This window comes from Mirounga leonina, unplaced genomic scaffold (assembly GCF_011800145.1).
Source record: "Mirounga leonina isolate KUSES-001 unplaced genomic scaffold, KU_Mleo_1.0 Mir_125, whole genome shotgun sequence".
Classification (NCBI taxonomy): domain Eukaryota; kingdom Metazoa; phylum Chordata; class Mammalia; order Carnivora; family Phocidae; genus Mirounga; species Mirounga leonina.
This window is the reverse complement of record NW_023270305.1, coordinates 57,164,401-57,191,934: the sequence shown is the minus strand read 5'-3', so window position 1 is coordinate 57,191,934 and position 27,534 is coordinate 57,164,401. Positions and strand designations below refer to the sequence as shown.

Sequence of the window (27,534 nt, the reverse complement as noted above, 5' to 3'; positions counted from 1 at the left end):
AAAGAAAGAAAGAAAGAAAGAAAGAAAGAAAGAAAGAAAGAAAGAAAAAAAGCTGTGACTGGATTTGACCACTGGCTCATTATTTTCTGCTCTGAGGAAAGCAGTAACAGGGGTTAGAACAGTTCTGTCCTTTGGAATGGGCACCCAGCCTTGCTGGTATAGATAGCAGGCATTTCTTCTGTACCTTCCCCAGGAACCAAGTGACCTGAGCCGTTTTGAAGTTCTGGGTCATTTGGATAACTGAAAACTCCCACCTGCAGGGAGAGGGTAGGAGCAGGTTAGGTAATGTATGGAGAATACTTGCTGCTACATGTTTGGACAAGAATTAGGTAGGGATAGTGAAAACCCCTTCAGCCTATCTTTGTTTTTTGGTGTACTGAAATTTTCCTCCATTCCAATAAAAGAGAATCAGAAAGAGATCTGCCCCAATGAGGGGATTATCCTTAATTTTTTTAAACCTTTTAACAGCTAGAGTTCAGTATCCAGATCCTCAGTCTGTGGGTGTCCCCCTATGTGTCAGGATACCTCCAATCACCATTATGATTATTTGTTTCTTCTACCACCACTAGTCATTGTCATTTTCCCTGGTAGATGGATTTTCCTGTACTGACCACACTCCTGATGCCTTCAATTCATTGTCCCAAATTGGCTCAGAAAAAGTGTTACAGAATTGTGATGAATAGAATCAATTTACAAGTAGACTTTTGCATGGGTTGTGTACTTAGGCTTCTAACTAAATGCAACCTGCATTAGATTGTTTAAATTTTCATGTCAGTTAGTTGTTCCTAGGATAGTGGAATCATTGTTCCTTCTCACAAAACAGCTTCTTTAAAGTCAGCTTGAATGAATAGTTAATTGAGCACAAAAGCCTGACCTTGCCAGTGCTGCCTTGCATGCTCAGTCAAATTAGTTCAGACTATTATGGTTTATATTAACTATATTTGTCATTTATAATTAACATGGATTAAAATTTGGAGGAGATTTTTGGACTTGTTTTTGGTCGATTATGCTAGTGGGAATTTCAGGCCATATTAACATGTTCTCTTGCTTCTTAAATTTGTTCTGTGTTTTCTTAACAGAATAATTATGTCCTTGATCTGATTTTGAAATTGGCTGACTAATGTTTGCTCAGGAAGAGTGTAAAACCATCCCTTACCCAGTTTTCTCCTTCTCTCTTTGACAACTAACACAAAAGTTTGATGAGGAGAGAAGCAATCCATACATTTGAGTTTTGGCTCATTGTATAAGATGATGGTATCAATCCAAATTTAGAATGTTGTGGAATCACTTAAGGTTTTGTATTAAAATCTACTTACTATGTCTTGGATATGAAACAGGTGGCTTTGCAGACAGGCCTGAGCCATTGCCAATGAACAGACTATTGTGTGCAAAGTAGCTTTCCATTATCATTAAAATCACAAGCCTTTAGCTTCTCACAGCTTTGTTCTCTTTTAAAGAGATGATGTTCAAGATTTTTGAAATGTTTACATTTTCTTGAAATATTTTCATTGGATCAGTCTTTTGGGAGAGGAGCAGGCTTTGAAGCTGAGCAGTAATATTAGCTTTAATATTTTGTTGTCTTTTTCATTCTTTCATAAAACTTCCTTTTTTTTTTTAAGATTTTATTTATTTATTTGACAGAGAGAGAGAGAGATAGCAAGAGCAGGAACACAAGCAGGGGGAGTGGGAGAGGGAGAAACAGGCTTCCCGCTGAGCAGGGACCCGATGTGGGGCTCGATTCTAGAACCCTGGGATCATGACCTGAGCCGAAGGCAGACACTTAACGACTGAGCCACCCAGGCGCTTCTTTCATAAAACTTTCAAAAATTAATAAATTCATAAAAATTCCATTTGGGTATCTGCATTTGCATTTTTTCTTCCTTTCAACAATTCCTGTGTCTTTTTTCCTGCTTGCACTATGCATCATTCTCATTACCACTAAACATTTATGGAACAGGAACCATTATGTAAGAAAATAGCAATTTCTGTAGCAAATGCCTGCACATTTTTGCCCTTTAAATACAGACTCCCATGGACTCCTGGCAAGGCAATACTATGGGAAATGATGGCAAAACAAAAAATTAAATTTCCCTACTGCCTACAGTCCAATGGCAAGTCCTTGAAACAGGCAGAGTGACATTCTTCTAGGAACTCAGCCTCAATATTAATACTTTGCTAAGGGCAAAAGGCAATCTTAGCCCAACCCCCAGGATCCTGTGAGTCTACTTTAACATATAAAAATTCCTCTGGAAACTTCCTTTCTCTCTACCCCCCAAGATATATGTTGGCAATCATCCCCGCCTAGCATGTGACCCACCGATATACACTGGAAAGTTCTCATGACTAAGGTTTTACTAGACAGTAATAACCTAACAATAGCTAGTAATATTCCTAACAATAGCCCCCTCAAGGTCCAGGAAACCTTACCTCCAAAATTCCTTAGAGATTTAGGATCTCCCTAACCCCCTCCCAACTTGGAAGTATATAATCAGCCAGTGCCCATGACTCCAGTGCAGCTCTTTCTGCCCACAGGTCCTGTCCCTGTGCTTTAATAAACCACCTTTTTGCACCAAAGACATCTCAAGAATGCTTTCTTGGCTGTTGGCTCTGAACCCCAACCATTTCCTACATCAATACCAGGGTGAAGAGGGCATTTGAGATTTCTTTTAGGCTGCAACCTAGTTCTCATTAGGCCTCTTTTAATTTGGTTTTGGCCTTAGAAACATAGCTTAGTTTAATTGCTCATAGCTTGGTTTGCTTCACTTTCTCCATCAAAATTTAACTCTTCTCATCCTCCCAATATTTTCTTATGGAAAATTTTAATTTGAGTTTTTATCTCTCATGAAGTTTGGTTGCTTTAATTGTTAGGAAGGTATATTTCATTCAAACCTTGAATTCTGTATGATGTGGAAATGTTGGGATTCGGAGCCAACGGCCAAGAAAGCATTCTTGAGACATTTTTGGTGCAAAAAGGTGGTTTTATTATAGCACGGGACAGGAGGTGGGTGGGGGCGGGGGCAGAAAGAGCTGCCTTGGGATTGTGAGGAGCAACTGATTATATACTTTGGAACTGGGGGAGGTGAAGACAAAGGAAGTTTCCAAAAGGACTTTCATATGCCAAAGAAAACTCACAGGATCCTGGAGGCCTAGCTGTTGTCAAGCTAAAGTTGTTTTTCCCTCTAGCAAAGCATTAACATTAAGATTTGGAGTTCCTGGAGGAATGTCATATTCCGACTGTCTCAGTATTTGTCTATGGGCTTCGGGTTATAAAGAAATTTAGTTTTATCTACATTTCCTTTTGCCTTTGTTCTCCACATCATATGCACAAATCGTTAGCCCTTTTGATGAAGAAGTAAATTCAGAAATGGTACTTAGAGTATTTTCTTTTTTTTTAATTCTTTTTTTTTTTTTAAAGATTTACTTTATTTATTTGAGAGAGACAGGGAGAGAGCATGAGCGGGAGGAGGGGTAGAGGGAGAAGCAGACTCCCCAATGAGCAGGGAGCCTGATGTGGGGCTTCATCCCAGGACCCCGGGTTCATGACCTGAGCTGAAGGCAGATGCTTAACTGACAGAGCCGCCCAGGTGCCCCAGGGTTCATTTTCAACAATAACTTTAATTGAGTCTATTGGGTATAGATACTATGCTGTTTTCACATTTGTTATTTTACTTACTTATGAAGAATAGGGGAAAATGGCCATGAAGACTTGACTTAATATAAATTCATTAGCAATATGTTATGGGGGAATTCAGATAATATGAAAGACTGTCTTCTCTTGAGAAATTTACAAGGAGGCATGCAAATATAGTCAGATTACATTTTGAGATACTAATTCTTCTTTTCCAATATTTTTTCCTATCCTACACACTCACACATGCAGGAAGTAACCTGAGTGTTGGATTCTCACTGCCCCTAGAAAAGGTTGCTACAAGAAAGAAAACAATAAATACTTGGTTTGTGAGTTTCAAAATAGATGCAGACAATACTTTGAAAGAAATTATTTGTGAAACTTAGGGCAGAAAGTTCTGCATATCATAAAAAACAGAGTAGGAAGAATACAGGATGATGTAAATTCATTTTTCCAGTTTTTGAAAAGATGTCCTAGAGAGAGGGAAAACAGAAAGGACTGGCATAGGAACTTCATGGAAGTTTGAGTATCTGTGAGAAGAGGGGACTTCAGCCGTACAAACCATTTTCAGTATCCTAAAGAGCCATGCTGAGTTCTGCCTTGATAATTTTGTTCATGCTTCTACATTTATTTGATGTGTTTTTCCACCTCTGTTTCTTCTGGCTGATACGTGGTTTGTAAGAATGCACTGGAAAAGCACAAGAATATAGGGAGGTGGACTCCTTAGGAGACTACTGTAGAAATCCAGCTAGGAGATGATGGAGGTCTAAACTGGGGTGTTGGGAGTTCGTTGGAGAAGAGTGGAAAGATTCACAAGATGCTTAGGAGGTAGAATCGACAAGACTAGGTGATACATTGGATATTGGGGAAAAGGCATGAAAAGAGTTACATATAATATAGTATGCCTGTTTTCGAGAGGTATGAGCAACTGCACCTCTCTTAGAAAGGTGTGAATAAAGTCAGATTTGGGAAAAAAAGGATGAATTCAGGTTTGGTTATGTTCATGTTTTTTAATGATTTTCTTCTTCTCTAGTCTAAGCTCCATTTGGTCAGCTAGTTGTCCCAATGCCATTTTTAAAAATATAATCTATTCTGCTATAACTCAATAGCATCATTCCTAAGATATTTTCACTATGTAAAGTATGTTATCAAAACAATTGTTTCAGTAGAAAAAGGAAATTAGGGGTTAGAGAGTTTTAGATTGGCAATAACCAAGTTATTTTTGCTGCAGGGATGTCAATAATAAAGGAATTTTGAGTATAAGTGTATTTAGTTATTAGATGCTAAAAATAATAAATTATATTAAAACTGACAAAACAGACTTCATTTTCTTTACATTCCACTCACCCCAGAGCCTCATTTTCCTCTTTCATCTTTGGCCTTGACCTGGCAATTTTGTTGCCTACAGCACACATCACAAATACCAAAGTTAACATAAGAGCAAACGTATACTCAAGTAAATAAATATTGGACATGCCAACAGAGTAGCCAGCCATTCCAGTGAAGTGGCTATGTCACATACACATTTTCTCTCCTCACTCAGCATTAGCTCCCAATCACAGTCAAATTATCAAACTATTAATCACATTATATCATATATATGTTGTGAAAATTAACACTTTTGGAGAAATGGTTGCTATTGTCACCCTTCCCCCCACCCCATGATGTGATATACCACCTTTGTAATATGCTTAATTCCAAGTAACTTGGATTTAAAAAAAGCTCTCCAAGATATTCTGATACTCAGTCAGCTTTGTATATGATGACTATGAGAATGTAAAGATACGTACTATAAGCCAGGATTCCTCCTCTCTAGCAAGTCACACTCCTACAAGTGAAATGGCATGAACATAATATTTCAGTTTAACCAAAATTTATTGAATGTGTGAGGCACTGGCTAGGAGTCAGAGCTCCTGATAAAGAGGTAAATAAGTCATGGTCTTTGCCCTCAAAACTGATAATGGGAGAGGCAAACACATAACCAGATGATTTTTTTAAAAATATGGCAAGATGCAATCATTGAAGCCATGGGCACAGACTCCTGAAGAAGTCCAGGGAAGCTTCTGGGAGAGATGAATTTTGAACCGAACCAAAATAACAGGTATGACTTCATTAAGTACAGAAGGGGGACTGAGGGTGACAGGGGCTATTGCTGGCACAACAAATTGTATTCCGTGTGAATGGGACCCCCAAGAGTGATACAACACAGAAGCCCTGCAAAAGGAGCCTGAAGGGAAGGTTAATCCAGGCAGAAAAAGGGCAGAGAAGTGTAAAATAGCAGTGTGTTCAGGGAACTGGAATCAGTTTGCTGTTACTTGACTGTAAAGTGATGGTGGAAAGTAGTAGGATGCAGAGTAGAGGATGGAAGCTTCTCTGCTGTGGATCTTAGACTATACTCTATAGGCAGTGGAGAACTATAGATGGAGTTAAGCAGGGGAGTGGTGTGGAGTTTTGAATTTCCAAGAGATGTTTTTTATGGTGATGTGGAGGATGAATGTGAGGATGTAAGTAAGATCATATACAAGAACAGAGTTGACACTAATTGCTATAGTTCTATGATCGATGAGGTTGGATATAAACCAGGGCATTATAAGAGTACTAAGTGGGAGCAAATGTGAGAGATGTTCAGGGAGTACAAAATCTGGTCCCTGATTTACTGTAAGGGGTGAAGATGAGGGAGGAGGATTCAGGATGACTCCCAGGTTTCTGAAAGGTTTAGAACGGGAGAGATGATGATGTCAATTTTGGTCATGCAAAGTTTGAGTTACTTGTCAACCACCCACATAGATTTGTCCTATAACACAAGGCCAGAAATAATAAATGGCACAGAGGAAGTAGAAATAAAACTCAGAGGAGCAGAAATAATGTCTAGTTTGCAGAATCGGGAAAGATGGAATCATAAAGAAGGTGGTATTTGATCAAGGCCCTGAAGGAATGGTAAGATTCACATTTAAGGATATGATGGGAGGGAAATGTCTAAGCGAAGACATGGACACTTTCAGGATATTGTTTGAGAACAACTGAGACTTCCTGTTTGTGACTAAAGAGTTTACTAAACCCTGATGGGGTGATGCGGCTAGAGTGGTGGTTTGGAGCCTGGTCATGAACGGCCTTCGGGTTCTGTGCATAATGGGCATTGGGTTTTGCATTGGGCAAAGATGCTAGCAGAGTCATGCTTTGGGAAGAATGATCTGAGGTATTGCATGAGACAAAATAGAGGTGGAGAGATTGAAGCCAGATAGAAGAGTCGGGACACTGCACCATGCTAGATACGGGAATGGAGAGGAGGGGACTGAAAGTGAAAAAGATTGGGTAATTCATTGCATTTGAGAGTGTGGCTCAGGCCAAAGGTTATAAATGCTTAGATTATAAGGGATTGAGAAGATGGTGCTGACTCATAGATATAAAGGAGTCTAATAAAGAAACAGGTTTATAAAGATAATGTGTGATAAGAGTAGTAGGGACACCCTCAAAGAGAAGACTACTTCTGTCCCTACTTGTCTTTTTCTTTGTTACAGGCAAAGAGATTTAAAAAAAGGCGGGGTGGGGGGGCGGCGTGGTGTGGGTGTGGTGTGGTGGGGTGGAGGTAGTGTGCCCTACTGGTTAAGACTGTAGTTAAGAATTCTTGGCTTTAGGGCACCTAGGTGGTCAGTTTTTAAGCGTCTGCCTTCAGCTCAGGTCATGATCCCAGAGTCCTGCTTTGGGCTCCCTGCTCTGCTGGAAGCCTGCTTCTCCCTCTCCCACTCCCCCTGCTTGTGTTCCTGCTCTCGCTGTCTCTCTCTGTCAAATAAATAAAGTCTTAAAAAAAAAAAAAAGAATTCTTGGCTTTAAGTTTCTGCTGTGCTTTTTATTAGCTGTGTGTACTTGGATGAGTGTTCTAACCACAGTAAGTCTGAGTTTCCTGATCTGGAAAAAGAAAATAGCAAGAATATTCATCCATTAAGGTTGTGAATAGCACACAGTTTGCATTCATCAAATACTAGCCACTATTATTAGAATTCTAAAAGGAAAGAAATGCAAAATATAAGTCTAATTCAGTTACCATGTTCAAAAATATAATTCATTCGGGATGCCTAGGTGGCTCAGTCAGTTAAGCATCTGCCTTTGGCTCAGGTCATGATCCCAGGATCCTGGGATCGAGTCCTGCTTTGGGCTCCTTCCTCAGAGAGGAGCCTGCTTCTCCCTCTGCCTGCCGCTCCCCCTGCTTGTGCGCTCTCTGACAAATAAATAAATAAATAAAATCTTAAAAAAATATAAAAAAATACAATTCATTCAAAATTTTCATCGGCTCTTCTGATGGTGAAGGGTTGGTAAGAAAACATTGATGTCATGTTATAATAATCCAGTTGGTGGTTACTAGCAACTGTGCAAAGTCTAGAGATCACCTCTTGGACTTGATTAATATTTTCAAGACGTCCTGAGCTGAATTCCTTACGTCTGGCTCTGAACCTATGGGTATGTGCTGTGAATTCAGAGGTATTCATGCAGTGGGTCAGGACACTCTACAAAACACAAAAGATAGCTTTACAAAATGTCAAATAAATGGAAACAAGGCTGATGACTTCGATAAAAGCTGTAGGCCTTTTCAGGTGAGACCAGCAGATTATTTATAACTTGAGATAATTTCAAGAGTTTGCTAGAATCCCAGTTATGTATATTAACATGTTATTCAGGTGCTTTGGAATCTGTAATACAAATAAAAATATTTTCTGTCATCATCACAGTAATTGATTCATGCAAGAATCATCAGTGGAGCTAAAACTAGTGGGTAAAAATTTGAGGAGTAACAGATTTGATTTAGATCAATGTCATCTAAAATTTAGCTTCCTTCTGTTTTCACAATGGTTCTCTCCAAAATCTCTCTCCTCTGGTCAGTCTTTTTCTTTATAGTTGTTCTCAATACACAACGCATTCACCAATTTCAAAGGATTCAAATGGTAATGGAAATCTCAGTTATTGTTTAGCATGGGAAACACTCCTGCAGCCTTTGGACAACAGAGAATTTCGTTCCCACCAGAGGGCGCTCGGTTGTTACTTAAGTCACCATTTTGGGTTTGGGGACTTCCTTTGTAACTCAAAAAGTAAAATGGAATTTTTATTTTGTACACTTGTAGGTGAACCTACAGGTTTGCTGATTAATATAACTCTAACATTTAAAACCTTGGGTATGTCTTGTTTTTACTTTCAGATTAAAGATAATTACCTGAATGACATAGCAATTAGAATACTTTACAAATAAAAACCAAACGAAACCATAAAACAAAATTAAAAAAAAAAAAAAAGAAACTTCCACCACCTAAAAATCAGTTTTTGTTTTTCAGCAAACACTTCTAGTCCTGGTTCATTGCAGTTTTGAGAGGCATGGTTTCTTCTTCATCTCATTCTCTTACTCTGGAATCAGGTTATTGAAAATGGGATGGGGCTAGGATGGAAGAACTCTGTTTCAGGGCTAGGTGCAAGGTGCTGACAGTCCTGTGAGTCTTGCTTCCCAGAATGGTCTTGCCTTCCACTAGGCTGTGCCAAGGGTTCTCAAAGTCTCCCCACCAGCAACATCAGCTTCAGCTGGGAACTTGTTAGAATGCAAATTCTAAGCCCCACCCCAGACCTCCTGCTTCAGAACCTCTGGGGGTGGGGCCCGGCAATCTGCATTTTAACAAGTTCTGTGAGTGATTCTGATGTATGCCCCAGTTTGAGAACCAAAGCTGGACACTTTGTTTTTACAAAGCAAGCTGCTTTTGGGCAATAAGAGCTTCAACATTATTGTTCAGTTTTCATTCTGAGAATCAGGGGCACTTTCCTGCAGGCTAGGTCTCAGACTTTTAGGCAAAAGACAATCAGTGTCAAAGTGGTTTTCTACCTGCTTCAAGCCTCTAAAGGAACTTGTCTTTGGAACTAGCTGATGGAAGGAAGTTTTGGAAATAGATTACTCACATGTAGAGGGAACCAAGAGAGTCAGTTAAGAATTTAGTAAGGAGGGGCCCCTGGGTGGCTCAGTTAAGCTTCTGACTCTTGGTTTCACTGAGGTCATGATCTCAAGGTGGTGAGACTGGCCCTGCATCAGCCTCGCTTAGGCACCATGCTCAGTGCCGAGTCTGCTGCTGGAGGTTCTCTCTCTCCCCTTCGGCCCCTCCCCCTGCTTACACGCATGCTCTCTCTCTCTCAAATAAATAAAATCTTTAAAAAAAAAAAAAAAGAAGAATTTAGGAAGGAAGTGTAGCTTGATGGTTAGGCCTACAGATTCTGGATCCACCTTTCCTGCTTCAAGTGACAGCTCTGTGTGATATTGGGCAAACTCTTGTTTTTTTTTTAACCTTTCTGGGACTCAGTTTCCTTATCTGCAAATTAGGGATAATAATAGTACCTACCTCATATGCTTGTTATGAGAATTGAATTAGGCAAGATTTCTAGTGCACTTAGAACAGACCCTGGCACTATGTAAGTGTTTAGAACTATTGTGCTTTACCATCCTGCCAGCACAATCCTGTCCTCTGGCCAGCAACAAAACAACCATAATCATACATTTTCCCAATTCTTTTTTTTTTTAAGATTTTATTTATTTATTTGTCAGAGAGAGAAAGAGAGAGGACAAGCAGGGGAAGCAGCAGGCAGAGGGAGAAGCAGGCTGACCGCTGAGCAAGGAGCCCGATGTGGGACTTGATCCCAGGACTCCAGGATCACAACCTGAGCCGAAGGCAGACGCCCAACCGATGGAGCCACCCAGATGCCCCCCTTTTTCCCAATTCTTATGGGAAAATCTTAATGTAAACAATCTCTATCACATTTACGCAGGTGACAGGAGTCCTCTGGAGTCAAACAGAACTTTTCTTTTGATTCCAGCTCTCCGACCTAATAGATGTCTGACTTTGAGCAAATTACTTAACCTCTCTTTAAATCTCACTTCCATTTTTATTTGTGAAATGGGATTATAGTACACATCTCGTAGGGTTTAGGGTGAGAGAAAGGAACACAATCAGTGGGTAAATTGTAGAAACGAAGCACTGTTACCTGTACACTGCTGTTCCCAGGAAATGCCATGAAGAGTGTAGGATAGTACTTGGCCCATAAGAGGGCTCAATACACATTTGTTCCTTTTCATTCACAGCTTTATACCTTTTGAGTATTTGGGGACCTTTTAAATCACCAAAACGCTAATTATGTTCTTGTACTGTTTACTTTCCGCTTCACACTTCAGCTCCTGGATTTCTGGCCTGGAGTGACTGAGAGAGCTCTGTTTTCCCTTCTCGCACAGGGACCTTTGGGGCTAGATATTCTAGTCAGCTCCTTCCTACTTCTTTAGGCTGACTTTCCCCTAAGATCACAAAGCTCTTTTTTATTGTAGAAAATTTGGAACATTTCAATAAAGCATAAATAAGAAAATGAACATTGCCAGTTCCTCTCCAAAAGAAAACATCACAAATGATTTGGTGTATTTCCTGCTAGACTTTCCTCCCTTTGCTTAAATAAAATTGCTATCATAAAGTGTGTTTGATTTTCCTTCTTGCCTCAGGGCTTCTATGGACGTGAACCTCTTGGCCTGGCGTGTCCTTCCATGGCCTAGGATGCTCCTTATTACCCCACCCCTCACTCCTATCCCAAACACCCCTGATGTTTCAGATGAGGCTAGGTGTCTCTTTAGACACTTTCAAAGCCTGTTGTCCTCATTCTGGACCTACTTCTGGTTATTAGCGATAAATTTCTTGTGTGATTATGTGAATAGTATCTATCTCCATGACTAAACTGTAGGAACCATGTCTGGTTTATTCACAACTGCATTCCAAGTGCCAGCACAATGCTGGACACTTCATATGTCCTCAACAAATAGTTTTCAAATGACTGAATGAACAAATGAAAAGTGTTGTAACCATTTTTCCATGCTGGACATGATCTTAAGTATCTGATTTTAACTGACATGATTTTAGTTTATAAGTGGCAGGGTGATAGGCAAGATGTTCTCTTAGGATTTCACATAAGTCCATGGGTTTCTAAAGCAGCCCGTTATGGTGGGAGGATCCCTGGGCTGGGAATCAGGAGGACCCATGTTTTCCTTTCTGCTTTACCAGTTTCTGTGATCTTGAGTAAGCCACTGACCTTCACTGAACCACATTTTCTTTATCTGCTCTGCTTCTCTCCCAAGGAATCTCATACATTAAATAAAAGGTGTGTAAAAAAGACACTTCTCAAATTATAAAGAGCCATATAAATATGTTCAGACCATTCAAAAGATATTTTGCTTGACGGATAGATAGAGCCAGTTGCAAATTTGCAACGAGGCTCCAACTTTCAAACTTGAAGTTGATTCTGTTGCCAAGAAAATCTTTGATTTCAAAGCTTAATGATTAGAAATAATTGTGAGTCTGAATGTCTTAAGTAGCCAAAATACATTAACTACTATTTTAGTCCTTAAAGGCAGACATGGTAGTTTGTTTCAATTTCGTACTTAAAGATTGCACTTAGATTTACGTTTCTTTTGAATTTCAGCTGGCTGAGCAGTCAAGATATTTTTGACAGATTGGCCAAAGAATGTAAATTAAATAGATTAAAAAGAAGCCTTAGTTTTTGAATATACTTTATACCTTATTCAACAGTAATGGAATATGGTAAGATTTGGAATTTCCAAAGTGGAGTTAATATCTCTGTGATGGGATTAATGTTCATATTTGAAAGTAGGATGGAAGGAAGAAAATTTCCCACCAGTGTCTTAGATGTTAGGAATTGGAATAAGTTACCCCTATGACTAAATTTTATTGGCTGATTCTTTGGTAGTTTTCCACTGCCTCTTAAGTAATTTCCTTTCCATTTTAAGTTATGTGAAGGTGCTTGAAATGTACACATTGAGGAGGTAAAATATTTTGGGGAACAGATAAAAATTGACAGTATGATAGAAGGGAAGAGCAGTCTCTTACACTGTGTGGAAATTGTGAGTTCATAGGTAGAATGAGACAATTTTTGCTGCAAAACACCCTATTGAAAAGTGAACATTTTTCTTTTCCTTCTTCATAATACCAGATAGTAAATGCATAGCATTTTAGAAGAGGAAAATACCTTAAAGGTCCAATGTCGTTGTTTCATAGACAATATATAACATTTATAAAGAAATTTACAATTGCTTCCAAATAACATGATTTCACAGAATCTTCAGAACTCTATTATTATTCTCAATTAAAAATGAGGAAATGAAGACTCAGAGAGCTTAAATGACTTGTGTAACGTCACAGAGATGATAATAATAATGGTGGATAATATTGAGTACTTGCTCTATGCCAAGCCCTCCTCATGCATGATCACATTTAATTCTTACAAGAGTCCTAATACCTTATACATAATACATGGCAAGCTGGGATTATAAATCAGTGCTAAGAAACTGGCATATTTTTTCCACTGAATGCTCTTCCAGAGACACAAGATAAATATTGAATAAAATTAATGTGATTCTATGTTTTTCGCTTGTGTCGTGTATGAAGCTGATCAATCAAGTAAATAGTATCCTCATATTGCAGGTGAGAAAATATGGAGGATTAAGACTACCATAATAGTATTGTGCTAGCTCATGCTGACAAGCAGAGGTAAAAATCTAGTTTTTCCCAACAGACTAAGTTCTAAGTTCCCTTTCTTTGCCATGGGTTTCAGAGTGTTGAGTGGGCAATGGCAACTGGGAGCAAAGCTAAGGATAAAGTACACCTATTCTGAATATCGGGGACCAGATATCACCTGCAGGATTTGATGAGTCAGACAAACTGACCATTCCCCCCTGGAAACCTCCTTCCTGCCTCCTGCCCATCATCATCTGAGACTGAAGCAGTCTTCATGTCCTATCCACTTTTTGACTAGATGAGGGGAGATGGACATGTTGTTAAAGTTGTGAGTCTTTGGCCTAGTGGAAAATATTCTGGCTCCCCATTTGAGGGTGCTCTGAGGACCATCTGCAGAGATTGGGATGAAAAGAAGATAATGGTATCTTATTTCTTAGTCATTAAACCAGATGATCAGACCTCAGTTGGCTGTATGAGTAAGGGAACAGAGAATTAAAGTAAGATAATGGAGCAGAGAGAAGTGAGCCAGCAGAGCAGCCTGTACCTACCTGGTGGCGTGGCAGTGATGTGTGGGTCTCCCAGGAGTCAAGAAGCCTCCATGGAAAGTAGCTGGACTTGAGCTGACTTGCCAGTACCCTACACAAGAGGTTGTGAGAGTAATGCCAGGGGTAGCAACTGAGGAAGTATCAAAAGAACAAGGTGGGGACCATATCCCAGGGAGGTCCCTCACTAGTGTCTAAAGAACCCTCACACACGTACCCCGTGGAAGAGCCAGTGTTGGGATGTCTGCCACCCAGAGGCCAATAAGCAGCATCAGCCAAGAGAAGGACACAATGCAGCACTGAAACAAATACTTGTCCCTTTCTATCTCTGCTTCTACTACGACCTCCAACCTTCAAGCCCACCACTCTAGAGGAAAGGGGAGAGAAGTGAAGGGGAAGATCAGTCCCCTTCCCCATTTCAGGCCCTAGTCACAAATGTGTGACTTACAGAAAGGGAGGAGCTGCAAGTGAAGATTTAAATTGGACTGGATGTCTTTAACATAGTCATTTCAAAACTGTGGGAGCTGCCCAGAATGTTGTTAAGGGTTGGAGTTGTACTCTGAATTCAGGCTGTTTAGAATGGATATTACATATGCTTCAAAAATATATGTAATAACCATGGCTTACCTGGACAGCTTGGCATCCTCTTCAAATATGCAGAAAGTTTTATGAGACGATGTTGTCAGGAACCAAGTAGCATCTTTAAAATCCTTCATTATTGTGTGTGCATGGGATGAAATTGAGAAAATATGGGCCAGCAAAATGGCAACCCCCTCAATTCTTCTTTTTTTTCCTATTGCTACAGTAGGTATCTTGGCATCTGACCTGCTAGAATGAAGATCTCCGATTCCAAGCCAAGTAGTTCACTTTTGTGTAGGAAATCCTGACTGATGGAGTCAAAAAGGCAATATTTAACAAGTGCCTTCTGTGGTAAGTGCCATAGAAATTAGAAGTATATAAAAATGGTTCTTACTTTCAAGGAGGTTACAGTCTAGATAAACATATACTCATCAAAGATGGGAGAATGTATGACAAGTGCCAAATGAACAGAAGTGACAGCAGAAGTACTATCAGAACTGAGATTGCTAGAAACCTTCTTGCAGTGGTCATCAGATCAGAAAACGTGAGGCTTGAACAGTGTGGTGAAGAATGGGTAAGAATAAAGTGCTCAGAGACAAAGGGCTGCTATATGAGCAAATGGGCGGAGATCAGGGTGATTTGGAAGTCACGTTTGAAGGTACTGAGTTCTCTCAAACAAATTCTGCATTAACCAACTTTTCTTTGCAAGTATTGGAAACCTCACTCAAACCAGCTTAAAAATAAAGGGCATTTGTTTATTGGCCTATGTAACTAAAGAGAACTAGAGGTAAAGTGGGCTGCAGGGATGCATTAATTAGGGCTGTAGCTACATTTCTCTGTGACCCTCATAGCCCTCTCTTTATCTTCACTTTGGTGTTCTTGCTAGTTGCAAGATGATTCCTCAAGTGTATGAGTTATCTATTGCTGCATAACAAATTACCTCAAAATTTATGGATTAAGCAATAAACGTTTATTCTCTTATAGTTTCTGTGTGACAGGAATCTAGGCATGGCTTATCAGAGAATCTCTCAGAATCTCTCAGAATCTCTCACAAGGCAGCAATCAAGATGTCAGCCAGGCTGTGGTCATCTAAGGCTTCACTGGGGCTGGAGAATATACTTCTAAGTTCACTCATATGGCTGTTAGGTGGAAACTTCTGTTCTTTATCATATGGGCTTATGTATGGGTTTCCATGAAATAGCAATTGGTTTCCCCCAGAGCAAGTGATGAGAGAGAGAGGGGGAAAGGGATAAGGAGAGGGAAAAGGAGGAGAAAGAACCCAGTATTTTATAACATAATCTCAGAAATTATATACCATCACTTCTTCCCTATTCTATTGGTCATACAGACCAACTTGGGGACACAGTGAGAGGGGTATTATACAAAAATGTGAATATCAGGAGGCTGGAATCATTGGGGGCCATCTTAAAGTCTGATTACCACATGTAGCCTATATGATTCCTTGTTCATATCCAGAAGAAAGTTGCCTCTTTTAGCCATTGAAAAAAGTTCTCAGATTTGCTGGGATTGCACCATCCTAAGCCAATCACAGTGGCCAGGAGAATAACAGCGACTGAATTACTTAGGTTTGGGTTATGCCAATGTTTGTTTCAAGGGGGACAGGATAACAATGACTAGCTTAGATAAATTAGGGTCCACCTAATTCGTGGTGGAGATGTGGTTTGCTGCCACTCAAACAGAATGGTTGCTCTACAGAAAGGAGTGGGTGATATGTTTGGGAGGCACCCACAGAGTCCTCTACAGTCTTTCTCTGGCTGCTCAATATCCATACATATCTTTCTCCCTATTGATACACTATTATATGCATTTACAACCTCTTTCTAAAGAGAGACAATCCAAAGTCCAAATCAGCTGCAAGTCCAGGATCTCTGGGTTGTCCTTTCCTCTCCATCAGGTGTGGATACCATTCTTCACAGTTATGATCTAAGGGGTCCACTTATAACACAACCAACGTGGAATTGTGGAGAAAGAACAGAAAAACTTCAGTAAAACTCCCACTGGAAAAAAAGAGGCTAGAATACAGTACATAGCTTTCCCTGGTCCACAGCACACATTATAACCCACTGGACAAGAAGCGTAGCTTCTTCCCCTGGTTGGGAGAGTCTGTGTAGGGAGGGAAGGAAGTGAGGTCCTAGGCACTAATTGCTGCCAGATTGTTGAGGGCCTTTTAGAACTTTAGCCTGTAGGCAATGGAGAAAGAAAGAGGATCACTGAGGATTTTTGAGTAAGGTACTGAAATGATCAAAATTGCTTTGGTAAAATTAATTTGGAGGCATTATGCAGTATAAATTCACAAATCTCCTTAAAATAATGCCCTGGGGACAGTTTCCTCACATAAACTGAAGGTGATGCTTGAAAAAGAAATGCTAACAGATTCCACAGTAAAAGTCCATGTATAACCCAGGTTTGTCTCTTTCCAAATAGAAGTTATACATTGTTTCTAGGCACCTACGTGAAACGAACAGGGTGGTTCATGTTGTGTCACTTCCCTGGCATTAATTCCAAATTAAAGTGAATGAGCTTTTAAGACTTTTTGAAAAGGTTTGTAATAGAAGGTAGACTTGGTAGGTAGAGAGTCACTGGGATTAAGTTTAACTTGAAAAAGTAAGAAAAAATGAGTAGGGAAAGCTGTCTAGATAGCAATAACCCTTCACTTACCTGTCCCTGGGGAAGGAAATAATAAAAATTATTGTTTAAATTATTTTACTACTGTAAGTTCTATGCAAGTAAGCTAGTTAAAAGTCTGTGTAGACTGTGAAGCATTTGTATTTTAAAGAACCAAGCTGAGGGGGGTAAGTGAAGCCATCAGCCTGCAGCACCACCCGCCGTTGTGAGGGGTGTTTACTTGTTCAGGATATGCAGAAATATCCTCTTCATAGTGATAAACCTTATGAGATTTCTCCTCAGATGGCCTGGAAGGAATCCAAGGGGGAAAGTGGTGAAAAAACTGATTATTCCTATTTGAAATTTCAGATATTATGATTGGATTTGTATTTTGACTTATTCCTGAGACACATATGATAGAAGCCCCTTCCCAGTCCCAACACACATACACACACGGACACTAAAGTTGTTATTTCTCTAGTCTACTGCCTTGAGTGAGTATGAGTGAGTGAAATGTATAAAAGAAAACATTTTTTGAGGTAGGAATAGATTCATCATTGAGTTTCCCTGCCAAATTCAGAATTAGATAGTGGAAAAATTCTATTTATTTTGAGTTTGTGGATCTGCCAGCAAACTGTTGGGAAAAAGAAAGACAAGCCAGATGAGGACTTGGGTTATGGAATGAACCATAGATGACATAGGATTGAACTTTTTAAGAGAAGAATATAGTTTTTCCTACTTTTATTTCCCAGTTTTAGTTTAACGTCTTTAATAACTTTGATTTACAGCATGCTTTTCTATTGTCCTGAACTATAGCAGCAGAATGGAAAACAGCATATCGCAGTGTTGAAATTGACCTTAAGGGTTGGGAAATTGAAAATATCAAGTTTCCATAGTAACATTAATTTAGTCAGATCACACATGTTGTTTCTGAGCCATTAGTTTACTCTTATGATGTTAAAAGGACATAATATTTACTCTGTAATATGGTTAAGGTAATGTTACAATGCAAAGCAATTTCATATTTTATGTATGTACATTTTATTATGGTGAGCTTGGCATTTGATTGCTTGTACTATTTTAGAAAATGTGAAAATTTTCTAAAGGTTTTAAAAAAAGTTTCTGAAGATAATTAAACAGGACATCATGAACATTTCCCACTTAGAAAAATGATAAGTTAAAGATGAACTGGATTTTGAAAGTTTGCTCCAGCATTTTTTGCTGAATTTCTGAGAATTTGTTTGGTCTTCCAACTGAATAGCTTTTATGTGATCTGATTTTAATTCTCACAGTTATCACAGTCTGTATGGTATATCCTTGACATCTACTAGGAATTTGTCCCAGGTCCTTTTAGAATTCCCAAATCCGTGAATACTACTATAGCTCTGTGTGTTGGCCAATTTTGTGGGACTATTATTCCACAAAGAAGCCCTTTCCTCCACAGCTTTATGAGAGTTACTACAGTGATAATGATCTAGTGAAAGGCAAAGCTTCCTTCTCAATGGGCCCTCTCCTGGGGCACACACCACGCACATGTTTAGGACTCATCCTCATATATTGGTCTCCTATTGTGTGTGGTTCAGATTTGCTTCTCAATAAAATGACAAAATGCTACATGTCATATCTTTAAGGTCACTCATGATTGAGGGTATTTACAAGCAAAATTGGTCTGTAGTTTTATCTTCTGCAGACATTCATGAATATTAGTGTCTATGCTACCCAAATTTCCATATAGTTTACTCAAATTAAAAAAAAAAACCCAACAAGTAAATTCAATGAAAAATGACAGTCATGTTTTTTGGTAGATATTGTGAATATGGAATCAATTCATTTGGTTGACTGGATTGCTCACTTCTTGCCTGTCTGAGTCTAAGTAATGCTGAGAAATTTAATTCAATTCAAGAAGTATTTACTGAATGCCAGTTATGCTAGGCATTGTGCTAGGTACTGGGGATATATTGATAAATAATGTATATGGTAGTAGCAGTAATAGCAGTAGTATAGTAATAATAAGTTGCATTTTGGGTAACAGTGCCTGGCACTTGATAATCATGAGATACACTTTAGCTATTATTACTATTATTATCATTATTTGCATTTCATTCGCCAATACTTACATTGCTTCATTTAATTCTTCCAACAACCCTGTTGAAGAGGTTGGCATTACCTTCATTTTTATAGCCCAGAAACCGTGCTTCTAGGGGCTAAGTAACTTGCCTGAGATCACCAATATGGTGACTAGTAGAAGCAGAATTCACACCCAGAATATGCTTGACTGCCAAGCCAGTGTTCAAATATATTACTCTATGTAGCCTGTCCCTGGCTTAAAGAAGCTCTCACCTAGTTTTTCCAGGAAGCCCTGTCCAATAACTAGCTTAGATTCTTCAAAGTTTCCAGAGGAGGTCTTCTGGGGCTATATTCCAGTAACTTATTCCCCTAAAGTCAGTTAGAAAAAAAAGTCTAACACAAATGTCATGTATTACACTTGAAATCTATTTCTTCCTTAGTATAGAGAAGAAAATACATCTACCCATGTTGCAACTTGAAGTCAATACATTCTAGTGTTTTATTACATATACTTAGAGAATTCATTGTTCAATGGGGGAAAAGCACAAATTATATTATGAAATCTTTGTTTTTCTGGATTTCTCTTTAATGTTAAAAAGCTCATTTAAGGAACTGAATCTTTTGTTGCCTATTTGGATACTCTTTCTGCCTTTGATTTTGATTGTGTTTCAACATTATTTTCCAGGGTCTTCTGAGTGCCTGCTCATGGGTTAGGTTCTCACCTTGTAGTTTTTAAATGTTCTCAGTGGGGGCGCCTGAGTGGCTCAGTCATTGAGCGTCTGCCTTCAGCTCAGGTCATGATCCCAGGGTCCTGGGATCGAGCCCCACATCGGGCTCCCTGCTCAGCGGGAAGCCTGCTTCTCCCTCTCCCACTCCCCTGCTTGTGTTCCCTCTCTCGCTGTGTCTCTCTCTGTCAAATAAATAAAATCTTAAAAAAAAAAAAAAAGATTGTTAAATGTTCTCAGTGTTCATACCACATGATGAGCATAAGAGGTCATGAGAGGGTGGGAAGAGGGCCAATAAATAATGTGAAGGCAAAGCTATGGACTTTTAGGGCCAAATTTAGTGCAAACCTTCTCTTGTGTAGAAATAGTCTTATATGCCCTTCAGGGTCAATGACATTGTAGAAAACCAACCTGTTTCTCCCAAGAGGAGAAATTGTTCAGCATTTCCTCTTTTTTCTTGTCCACTGACTATTATGTGTAATGTTTTTAAGCTCTAGGTTAAGGGATTGGGCTCACATTTCCCCTAAAAAGCCTTATGAGCAATATATGCTTAGAATTGAAGTTCTCTGTGAAAGATGGGTGAATACCTAAAAAACAGGCAACTTTCTCAAAGGAAAAGTAGTCTTTATTTTAAAGGAAGAAAATTCCAGTGCATACCAAGTATGACACAAGGCTGATACCCACCCAGTGGCCAGATATATTTTCCTGTGGGATTTTGTTGTGTTTATTCCTCTAGCATTTTTTCATTCCTGACTTTTGGGGTGGCCCTTCTGTGAAGAGTTTCCTCATCCCAGCTGTTATGATGTTTAATATAGAGTTGCCAACTTCTGATCTGGCGGTTCCAAGACACAGGGTGAGGAAAACAAAGCTTTCCAGTATTTTGAATCCTATCCCCCACCCGCACTGGAATTAGTGCTTTCATCTCTGGTCAATCCTGAATTGTTTTCAACCCTAGCTTCATCTCTGCTCTCCCCCAGAATAGCAGAACAATTACTAATGGTAAAGATCCATGTCCATGTCCAGAGTTCAAATTACTTATGCCTCACACAAACCTCAATTTATTTCTCTTTTCCTTTTTTATTCCTTTCCTCCCCTCCACCCAAGTATATTAGGTGGTTTTCTTTTGGGGAAATATTTACTTTAAAGAGCTGTTTTTTTTTTTTAAGATAAAAATTAGATTCTGGCTTTTAAATGAAGTAGAGTGTAATTTTTTCTTGGGAAAAACAGGATAATCATCTGGTTTTGATCCTAATGTTAGTCCATGGGATGGCTTGACATTTCCAATAAGGGAAGTCATGGCATTTCATTTTAGAAATATACAAGGATGGCTACTCTCTGCTTCCTCCTGCCCTTTAGTCTGAATTGTTTAACATTCAGGTAGAATGGTCCTGACTGGTCCTGTGTTTTATGCCTGGCTGCTGCAGGATTAGGCAGATAAGGAATTTGGGGTAAGCAGGAAAAGAAATGCAGAAAGCAAGGCACAGATATATGAAGAAACAGCCCATTGTATCAAGTGTGGAAAGGCATAAATCTTACAGTACTGTAACCTGTTGCTTTCTTCTGGAACGTTCAACATGCTATTATACTGTGAATACTTCTTATGGGAAATCAAATGGTGAAGTAGGGAAATGTGGTTCCATGGTTCTCCTACTATCCCCAAGTGTCTGGTACAACATGGCTGTTCCCACATGGCTTTGTTTAAGGACTCCACCCTCAGAGCCCTCACGTATTTGCCTTTAAGCAGTACCCCATGCTCTGGATCTTTTCCTCATCATTACCATCCACAGGAAGGATGGGATATCCATTGCCCTGAAATAATTGGGTCTGCTTCCCTTATACACACCTGTTCCCAGCCACGTACAGCTAGATAGCTGGTTGAAAAATATTAACATCAAATAACATTTTGCACTTTTACAATAGGAATCTTTTAGAATTAATTCCTTATCCCCAAAGAAACTCTGCTAATATAACAAATTAGTGGAAATTTCAGATGATGTCAGGATAATTGGACAGGTGTCTGGGAGCAGGCAGGCCTTCTAGGGTTTTATAGGCCCTAATGCATATAGTCAAAGCCGCCTTGGAATCCTTACTTGTTTTCTTTTTTTTTAAATTTAATTTTATTATGTTAATCACCATACATTACATCATTAGTTTTTGATGTAGTGTTCCATGATTCATTGTTTGTGCATAACACCCAGTGCCCCGTGCAGAACGTGCCCTCTTTAATAACCATCACCAGGCTAACCCATCCTCCCACCCCCTCCCCTCTAGAACCTCAGTTTGTTTCTCAGAGTCCATAGTCTCTCATGGTTCATTTCCCCCCCTTCATTTTTCCCTTCCTACTATTTTCTCTCTCTTTTTTTTTTAACATATAATGTATTATTTGTTTCAGAGGTACAGACCTTACTTGTTTTCTATGGAGAAAAGTCCCTCTTACTTCCATAAAAAGGTCTTAATGCAAGCTTCAAAGAAAAATGCAGATTTGTAATGAAGGAAGAATGGGTCCTAATTTTAAAGATGTTTTGATCGTTTTTTGTTTGTTTGTTTTATTCAATTAGCCAACCTCTAGAACATCACTAATTTCAGATGTAACGTTCAACAATCCATCAATTGTGTACCAAAAAGTACGAAGAAAAAATGCTGTCCCCAATATTTCATAGCAGTCTAGATGAGGAAAACCCAGATTCCTGTGCTGTTTGCACTGTATTATTCTTGGACTTTTGTATGCTTGACAACTCTTGTTCATGTTTCTTTTTCCTCTTTCTGCCTCATCTGTATTACTTATACTTTGTTTCCATATATGAAAAAATATTCCTTCCAAACAGTTGACATTCCTATAAAAGTTTGTTGTTGGGGCGCCTGTGTGGCTCAGTTGTTAAGCGTCTGCCTTCGGCTCAGGTCATGATCCCAGGGTCCTGGGATCGAGCCCGGCATTGGACTCCCTGCTCCGCGGGAAGCCTGCTTCTCCCTCTCCCTCTGCCTGCCTCTCTGCCTACTTGTGTTCTCTCTCTCTCTCTCTGTCAAATAAATAAATAAAATCTTTAAAAAAAAAAAAGTTTGTTGTTGATTTTAAAGAATGAAGGTTGGTAGGAATCTACTGTTAGCAGAATGGAGAGTATTTAGGAAATCTGAATCATATTTATATTATTAATGGTATTGACATTATACTTGACTCCTCAAATATCAAATATGGTGGAAACCTTTTATGAATGCTTGTGTTGAGTGGATTTGAATATCTCATTTACTGATGAGGATTTGGAATTTTTGTTTATGAAGATATACTTTGTACATCATCTACCTGAATTTGTATAATAATTAACTTTTGCAGAATTTAAGAAAATAATTCCTTTCTGTTTAAACCTTAAAATATGCTTCTTAAATTTTATACCAATATAAAGCATAATTATTTTGTTTAGTATTAAGGAGCTACATTGGTCAAAATATTAAACTATTTTTGGTTTGTTTACTCATTTTCAGTTGTCAAAATAAGCATAATTGGAAACAGCTGCCTTGAGATTATTTTTGACAACTCTTCACATTCAGATCTAACATGGATAACTTTAAGAAAATGAGCCTTATCTAATTATGATTTTTCCTAGAGTATATATTCAGATTGCTGTTCTGCAAATTAGAAGATAATTAAAAACAGAAACTGATCATTTAAAAACTAGTACCACAATTTTATAGAAAGACATTTTCCATAACTTTCTCATTTTTGTATAAATTGATTAGCTTCATTTGGCTATTTTACACACATCAACATTTTACTGTTCTCTGGGATGATTAAAATGTAGTAGAAGATTAATGAAGTGTTTCTCTAACCTACCCTTTTATTCTTGTCTTCAAGCTGTACTTAAATTTCTTTTTATTTCCAGAACAACTAAGTAATATGATTTCATATTAGTAAGAGATTTAGAAATATTCAATATTTTAATAGATTTTGTGATTAAATAAGTACCTTTATTTTAATAGTTCCTCAGATTAATTTATCTCACTCTAAATGAGCTCTTGATTAAATTTAGAAATTAAGAAGCTATAGGAAATATTTTTTAAATACCAGCTTATTATAAAATCCTATACTATTAGATAACTTTTTATTCTAAATTTGTCCCTATAGTGCTTATAATTTATTTTAGGAATTTAAAAAGGAAATATCGTGTGCCTTTTTTTCTCTCCTAGACCAGAGAGTTTGGCAAAGACCAGAATAAGGATAATCAAAGACACCTACCTGGCATCTGAAAGTATGGGAACTGCTTATTTTACTGTTCATGCTAGGATTCCATTCCTATGCACACATTACATAACTCACAAGGAATTGGGCTCCAGAAAACTTTGATTTTACATGGCAATATGGTAAGGCATAAAGAACACTGGACTATGGGTCGACAGTCCTATGTTCCAAACTTTGCTTTTCATTAAGCCATTTCTCTAGGCCTCATTTTCCCCCTCCAAACATACTGATGAGGGTGGATTGGATAACTTTCCTGTTTTCACCCTCTTTGGTATTTTGGGATATTTGGAATGCAATCTACAACTGACTCCCTTTCATGTTTCCTACACTGTCCATCTCAAGCATTTTGCATTTTCCTCAAGGTCTACACTTTATCACAGACACATTCATTGCCTACAGATGACTGTAATTCTGAGAGCAACATGGAAAGCACATCATGGACCATAGTAAAAACAAACCCAAAGCAACAACACGTCTAACATGAACCCCTGAGTAATGAAACCTTTCTGAGTCCTTACTGAGAAGTCCCTGATGAAAAAATATTCATCCCCAACTTCTGCCATCTACAGGTAGGTGGTGATCCTTGCCCATGTGGTAACCATGTGAGGAAATGTCTGCTTTTGCCCACCATAAACAAGTTTATTGTTACCTTGGTAACCTTGCATTTTTTTCCCCCTTAAATAGCTGCTGTATTCTTTATTTGGGGAATCAATTCTCTTAATGACTGGACTTCATTTTAAGGCATTAAAAGTAAAAATACTTTCTTTCTTAAAAGATCTACTCTTAGCAGCTTTCAATTATGCAATATAGTATTATTAACTGTAGTCATCATGCTGTAAATTATATCTCTTTACTTATTTTATAACTGGAAGTTTGTTCCTTTTGACTTCCTTCACTCATTTCTCCCCAATGCTGTTCCCCCTTCCCCAACTCTTCCTTGCCTCTGGTACCAAGCAATCCGTTTTATGTATCTATGAGCTGGGTTGTCTTTTTTTTTTTTTTTAAAGATTTTTCGTATAAGTGAGATCATGCTGTATTTGTCTTTCTATGACTTAATAAGTGACTTATTTCACCTAGAGTAATGCCCTCAAGGTCCATCCATGTTGTCACAAATGGCAAGATTTTATTCTTTCTTATGACTAAATAATATTTCATTCTCTCTCGCTCTATATCCATCTAGATCTATCTCTATATCTATATCAAATTTTCTTTATCCATTCATCTGTTGATGGACACTTATGTTGTTCCCATATCTTGGCTTTTATAAATAATGCTGCAGTGAACATAGGGTGCATATATCTTTTTGAGTTAGTGTTTTTGTTTTCTTTAAATAAATACCCAGAAGTGGAATTTCTGGACTACATAGCAGTTCCATTTTTAATTTTTTGAAGTTTATTCATTTGACAGAGAGAACACAAGCAGGGGTGAAGTGAGGGAGAGGGAGAAGCAGACTCCCTGCTGAACTGGGAGCCCGACGCAGGGCTCAATCCCAGGACCTGGAGACCATGACTTGAGCTGAAGGCAGACGCTCAACCATCTGAGCCACCCAGGTGCCCTCATTTTTAATTTTTTGAGGAATCTCCATACTGTTTTCCACAGTGGCTGCACCAATTTAACTTCCCACCAACAGTGCACAAGAGTTTACTTTTCTTTTATTAATGCTTTGGTCTCTGATGAGTTTTCATTTCATGTTATACACTTTAGATTGAAGATTCTTCTGCCTCAAACAGGGTGTGTTCTTCCTCCTTTCAAAGACTAGCTCCTGCACTTGTGCTCTTCCATCTCTCAGAACATTGTTCCCTCATTTATCCACTCTGAACACCATCTTGCATCTTTAATATTTCCTCATTGTGGTCTTTCTAAAACCATAGTACTCTTCTTCATCTAGAAAAAGTCCCTTTCTTCTGACTTTACTACTCTCATGTTATTTCCCTTTCACTACCAAAAGTCTTGAAGGGACCATATTCACTTCCTCTGTGTTAGGGTGATCCAGAAATTCCATAATTTTGTAGCCTGACTTCTGCCCTCAACAATCCACTGAAACCACTCTGTTTAAGGTGACTAAAAATTGTTCTGTTTGTCATTGAGCACAATCGCTTTCTCTCAGTTCTCTAACCCACTGTTGGCCAAATCCTGAAACTCTTTCCTGTTCTGGCTTCTTCTTCTTCTTCTTTTAAGATTCTTTATTTATTTATTGGAGAGATTGAGAGAGAGAGAAAGAGCGAGAGTGCCTGTGTGCCGGGGTAGGGGCAGAGGGAAAGGGAGAGGGAGAGGGAGAGGGAGAAAGAATCTCCAGCAGACTCTGCACTAAGCGGGGAGCCCGAGGTGGGGTGGGCTCAATCCTGATCTCAGAATCCTGAGATCATGACCTGAGCCAAAACCAAGAGTCAGACGCTTAGCTGACTTAGTCACCCAGATGCCCTGTCTTTTGGCTTCTTTACATTATATTCTCCTGGTTTCCCCACCTCTCTGCCAACAATTATTTGTCTCATCCTTTCTTCTATAGCTTTAGTTGTTCCTCAAGGATTTGATCTTAGCATCTTTTCTTCTTTTTCTTTATTTTTATTCAATTTTAGGCTTATCTGATCTCTTGAGATCCACTGTTAGCTGTATGTGGTTGACCTCCAAATCCATATCTACAGCCCCACCTTCTCTACTAGATGACTTTCCCTCTCTTTTTCCCTCCCATATTGTATTAGTCAGTTTGGGCTATTGTAACAAAATACCATAGACTTAGTAGCTTAAGCAACAAAAATTTATTACCCACAGTTCTGGAGGGTGGGAAGCCCAGGATCAAGATGCCAGCCACTTTGGTTCCCTTGTAAAGAATCTCATTTTAGCTTGTAGACAGCCACCTTCTTGCTGTGTCCTCACATAGTGGAGAGAGAAAACTCCAGTCTTTCTTCCTCTTCTTATAAGGACACTAACTCCATCATGGTGCCCCATCCTCATGCCTCATCTAAGCCTAATTACCTCCCAAAGGCCCCACTCCCAAACATCATTTAATTGGGGATTAGTGCTTAACAAATAAATTTTTGGGAGATACAAACATTCAGCCCATAACACATACTTATAAAATATATACAAGATCTAATTCCAATGGTCAGCTAAATATCAGCAGTGGGAGATGTTCTGGAACCCCGGTATCATAATGTACAAAATGGAACTTATCACCTATATGCTCAAATCTGCTCTACTTTACATGCCTCCTTTTGTATAATATAGTGATTCACACTTCCATAGAACATCTGGGGCTCATCACAAGAAGTGCACTCCTTATTCCCCATCACTTATTTCACCCATCCCCCCATACACTTCCCCTCTGGTAACCATCAGTTTGTTCTATATAGTTAAGAGTCTGTTTCTTGGTTTGTCTCCCTCTTTTTTCCTCCTTTGTTCATTTGTTTTGTTTCTTTTTTTTTAAGACTTTATTTTTTAAGTAATCTCTACACCCAATTTGGGGCTTGAACTCACAACCCTGAGATCAAGAGTTGCATGCTCTACTGATTGAACCAGCCACATGCCCCCATTTGTTTTGTTTCTTAAATTCCACATATAAGTGAAATCATATGATATTTGTCTTTTTCTGACTTATTTCACTTAGCAT

General features: G+C 38.8%; 1 long non-coding RNA gene across 2 annotated transcripts in view; it reads left to right on the top strand.

Annotated features, from left to right (window-relative positions):
* Positions 1-25,373, top strand: part of LOC118008110 — a 98,920-nt gene extending 73,547 nt beyond the window's left edge. The window contains exons 4-7 of one of the 2 annotated variants that reach the window (XR_004678580.1): positions 14,506-14,630; positions 23,876-24,049; positions 24,327-24,496; positions 25,335-25,373. This is a non-coding gene — a long non-coding RNA (uncharacterized LOC118008110). Of the gene's footprint in view, positions 1-14,505; positions 14,631-23,875; positions 24,497-25,334 lie in introns of both variants that reach the window. The other variant, XR_004678579.1, reaches the window with a different exon arrangement.
* The last annotated feature ends 2,161 nt before the right edge of the window (positions 25,374-27,534 follow it).